At 39.1% G+C, this 5426-nt stretch overlaps 1 pseudogene; it reads left to right on the top strand.

Moving 5' to 3' along the window:
* Positions 1–3719: 3719 nt before the first annotated feature.
* On the top strand, positions 3720–5218 carry LOC149151889 (putative WRKY transcription factor 4; annotated as a pseudogene).
* Positions 5219–5426: the final 208 nt, after the last annotated feature.

Below are 5426 nucleotides of genomic sequence, written 5' to 3'. Positions count from 1 at the left end.
CCACATGCAAGGATGAGCTTGCAAGTGTAGGGGTCGTGACAGCTGATGATGACATGGTGAGTCTTGCACTTCTCAGACTTCCTAAGAGCTGGCATAGCTACCAGGACTCGATTAATGGAAGAGAGAAACTGTCAGATTGGGAATGACTATGGTCGGATTTGATGCAGGAGGAGATCAGATGGAGCACCAGAGATGGTTCTTCATCCATGGAGGATGAAGAGAATTGTGCCTTAGCAAGTAAGGCGAAGAAGGGGAAGGAGAAGGTTTCTCTTCCTGAATCCAGTTCTTCCCATGGTGGGAAGAAGGTTGACAAATCAAAAGTACGATGCTTTCATTGTCATGAGGTGGGCCATTTTGTTACAAATTGTCCACTGAGGAAATCCAAGAAGGGATCTGGGGAAGGATATGAAGGTGAGGAACTTGCTTCACAGTTCGAGTTGGATTTCACACTCTTCGCATGCATGGTTTCATCCATGGTGGGAAGTGGTTGGTTTCTTGACAGTGGAGCTTCTTTCCACATGACCGGCGACTTTGTTCAATACTTTGGAGGAGAAAGATCTCCAAATACTCATAGCAATGGGTATTGATGAAAAGTATAGTGTCTCAGGTGTAGGCACGGTTATTTTTCAGAGGGAGCATGGAGCTCGCCTTACCTTGACCGATGTCAAGTATGTACCAGGACTGAAGAGAAACTTGGTGTCGATCGCGATGCTGGAAGACAAAGGCTATGATGTAGTCTTTAGTAAGGGAAAGGTTTTCCTTAGACACATCATCACTAGATAGGTGAAGCTGATCAGTTCATGGGTCAAGAACATGTATGCTCTTGAGGTTCAAGATGCATGCAAAGCCTTGAGCAGCAAGGCAACTGATGAAGACTTGGTGGTTGAGAGGGAGGGTATATTACCACTCAACATGCAGCGCCAGAAGAAGTCATAGACAATTGTGGGGGAGCCACGATTGGTGCAGCAACTTCAGGAGGTTGTGGAGCAGCCACAACAGGGGAAGCTGAGTGGAGATCGAGTAGAGACATCTACTCATGTAGAGACCTCCAATAGGCGGAAACTTCGAGCCAGGTGGGTTGAGGGATCACTTGTAGCCATACCTCCAGGTAGGAGGTGGGGCAATGTGGAGTAGCAGGAATTGACTTATTAGGTAGAGACAGATGCGGATGGAGCGATAGAGAGAGCTACAGTGCAGGGAATCCCAGGATAGTGTAGAGCATGCACGTTGTAGCAATGTGAGAGGCACAAGTGTGTTGCATATGCAAGGTAACATAGAGAAGGGCACAATGGTGCGAGATGCATGGAGATGTTGCAGTAGTGCAGAGGTCAGAGATGGAGAACTTGTCAGTGGCAGGTAGAGCTTTAGCATCAAAGTATGTTTCTAGCCCAACAAAGAGGTCAGTTGGGAGTTTTTTTTGTTCCGAGAGTTACTGGAGGAACCACACTTGGTAGATGTGTTGCATGCAGAACATTCCAGAGGTACAAGATCGGGTTCGAGAGGAAGCATTTCTTGTTGAGAGGGAGTGTTGAAAATTGACAACAAAAAATTTCTAAAAATAGAAGTGCTAAGAATAGCAGTCTGGGAATTAGTGCTGGATTGGGCAACAGGGAATGAAAAATGGAAGTGCTAAAAATAGAAGTTCTATTTTTAGCAGTGCAATGTGGATTCCTATTTTAGTCAGCCCCTGCACTAGAAATAGGAAGTAAAATTCGAATTTGGTCTTACGAGCAGTTTGAATATTAATTAATTAATTCAGTTTCAGTTAATTAGTTAAGGAAAATCAAACTTGAAGTCTTTATGAGAACATGCAATAATTTCTCCACTGATTGAGGAATTAAGGATGAGTTCTATATTGAGAGGATCAGTTGACTTAGTTTAACTTAGTCAAGTCCAATTAAATTAATTTAACAAGTTGTTAAATTAATGAGATTCAATTTGTTAATGCTTGCCTGCATGTAACAATTGGTATTTTCAGATAACTGAAGATTCACTCATGGATAACTCATGCATGTCAGTTTCGACAGAGACCCAGTTGAGATCATATGGAGGGACAATGTACTATCAGTTGCTAGGATATTCCTTGTGAATATTCCTTGCATGCAGAAGGAATATTATTCCTTATGGATTGCGTAGTTGGACCTGAGGTTACAACAGGTATGGTTTGGCCAATTCAATCATGTTATGTAATTGGACCCGAATCAAAATTGCACACAGAAATAGGGATTTGGAGGACTTGTAGCCTATATATTCAGGCCTAGGTAGTCCATGAGCTACATCATCAGAGTACAAAGAGAGCAGGATAGCTTTTTCGTTGATTCTTTTTGTATGTTGTTGAGGATTTCCACTTGATTGATAATGCAGAGTTGGGGTTTTAGCCTGGTGCTTTTCCTAGATAAATTCTTCTGTGTTATGTGTGATTGATTCCTTCTTATCAGTTATATGTGTTCATTCTTGATGTTGCTCATGGTTGATTAGCTTCCACAAAGTTTATGGTAGATGTAGATCTTGTATTATGCTTTAGTACAATGCATATATCAGTTTGATTTGCAGGTGAAATTTCTACATGATATCAATGAGCTAGCTGATTTGTAGAGAAAATTCTACAATCCCTATTAAGAGGGAAATAACACATCAAAATAAATTTTTATTATATACAATTTCAAGGAAAACCCTAACCTTAGATACCTAGAAATTATAGACAGGAGAGATAAATTAAGTGGTAAGAAGGGGTTGATCAACACCTACTAGACTAGTGCCTTGAGATAATTGTGGAATGGAGTATTCTAGGGAAAAATATATGAAGACAACCTTGATGAAGAGGGTGAGAGAACAACCATCTCTATTGAGAAACCCTAGTGACTTCCTGATCTAAGTGAAAAGTGGTATCCATCCATGGTATTCAAGGAGGCACTGAAGACACCATAAATATCACACCTCACCTTTTAAAAGACACATTATTCCTTAATGATGTAGATGTAAAATATTTTCATATTCCCTTAATAAATAGTTGGGTGTTATCTTGTTCTATGTATTTTATTTTCTGTGTATTGTGGTGATATTTAGCCTCGTTCCTCTCACAATCGAGATTAGTGGTATCATAGTGGGTTACAAATCCATGGAAAACATGTTTTGAAGCAAATGTCAAAGTTCCCAATCAAGGTAAATGTGCAAGAGAAGGGTTTTTTTTTTTTTTTTTTTTTTTTTCTCTGTATGAGAATCTCCATTACTCCCTTCACTTCTATGGAAAAAATGGGAACCCACCGCATTTATGGAATTTACAGAGACCTCCTCGCCCACTACGAGAATTGTTGGGCCCACTTCAATGCCCTATGCGATATGGAAAAATAAGCATGGAACGGTGCCCTTTACCACATCTACATCTTTAGAACATGCATGCTAGAGCTCAAGATACAATAGCAAATATTTCTTTTTCCAGGTAACCCATTATAATCAATCCCACATGTTTTTGGTAGCCCATATACCCTTACCATTTTCTTAACCACACCAACACCAATACCAACCTCATGGATATATTCACACACACACACACACACACACACATATTATATGTATATATACCTTTTTAAGATTTGTCTTTTTCCATAAACAACATCTCTAACCAACCAATCCAGGTCCACCTGACAAGTCTTTTCTAACTTCACCAATGCCTATGTCACAAAAAAAGCAACCCAAAAGCTTCCTCCTCTAGGATTTTCATGGAAGTTAAAGAGAGTGAAAATACAATGGCTATCAACATGCCCATTCCTGCCCAACTCACCACAGTCTGAATCTCATGCCCTACAACACCCACTTTCTTCCTATTTTATCCTCCTAGAATGATGGACCATTACGATCATGATATTAATTATTGGTATTTCTTTAAGATACTCACAAGTGCTATGACATTCTCCCTTCCACTTGTGAAGAGCCTTACTCAATTCATATGAATAAACAGTGGGGCAGAGGGGGCAGGGGGAGGGTTCTATACCCTAAGGTCATGAGGCTCAATCCCCTCGCTACGTTATTACCAACACCATCACCACTGCTCCATGTTCCAACCACCCAAAAGATGCTTGCATAGATTAAAGATTCAATGTGCTCTAAAAATTGAGGCCCCATCAAAATAATAGGTCTTTGATAGCCACGACGAAGCTAAAGAAAGGGAAGCTATGATGTTTAAGCCATTGATGAAGCTAGGGATGATGAATCCAACCCTCTCATACCTTGAAAATCATGGATCATTTGGGATTTCTCATTATTAAGCACTATCCCAAGTTCAAGATCAAGCTCAAGTAGAGGCTTAGGTGAAATTCCAACTTGTTTCTTCATCCATGCATGTATCATCAGTATCAAAAACATTTCCAATGCACCGAGTTTCTTCTCCTACAAAATTGACTTCCACTTTTTTGTCTAGTGCCCCTGGGTTTAATGCTTATTTTGTTCAACAAAAGGCATCATTGAACTCAAAAACTAAGCAAACAATTGAGTCTCCAAATCAATTTCCACATAATACAAAGTAAATTTAATTATCTTTGCCTCATATTCCTATAGTAGATAGGCCCCCTTTTTATGGGTAATTGGAAAAAGTATGGCCAAAAGCAGGTAAGGGGTAGTGAATATGCATATAACTATTATAAATACACTAATCCTAATTTCCCTATGAAGAAAAAGTTTCAACGGTATCATGATGGGAAGATAATTGAAATAGTTTACAAAGGTGAGCACAATCATTTGAAACCTCAGCCTACAAGAAACTTACCTATTGGTAGTACCTATAACCCTAATGGATTGGATGTAAATGGGATAGATACAGAGTCCCATAGAGGTGAAAAAATGGGTAATTTAATGTTAATATAGATCAATCTAGTCCAAGATTTTATGTAGATCCATATGGTAGGATTGGAAGGTTAACATTAACAAATGTTTTTGATCCCTCAACTCCTACTAGGGGAGTTATTTGTGGGAATGGAAACCCTAAAATATCACTTTGACTAAGTGATTATGGTGAGGGTGAAAATAAATAAGATGATGAAGATGATGGTGCCTTGTTTCGAAGTGCAGGAAAAAAGGTAATAAAGTAAATGATTTTCTTTCTCCATAAATATCAAGTCATGAGCCTTACGTTTTTGTGTAGGCAATCAATGCACATATTCTGGAAGATGGTTTTCACTCACAGAGATATGGACAAAAGTGGTTAATTGAAACCCTTACTTGAGGAAGCACTAAAATTTTTGGTCAATCAAGTCCAAAATTTGGGAGAAACATAACATTTGGAAGTACTCTGTCTCCCTTTGGTTAGAGTTCAACTTTTGGAACTCAATTAACAACTCTAACATGCTAGAAAATTTAATATCACTCCATGGGAACCAAGGTTTGGAGAATATTTTGGGTCAAATTTTTATAGAAATATCCAACCTCCTTTT

This window comes from Pinus tabuliformis, chromosome 9 (genome assembly GCF_031772625.1).
Source record: "Pinus tabuliformis cultivar Carrire ecotype Pingquan chromosome 9, CPIR1, whole genome shotgun sequence".
NCBI classification, from domain to species: Eukaryota; Viridiplantae; Streptophyta; class Pinopsida; order Pinales; family Pinaceae; genus Pinus; species Pinus tabuliformis.
This window is presented reverse-complemented; position numbering and strand designations above follow the sequence as displayed.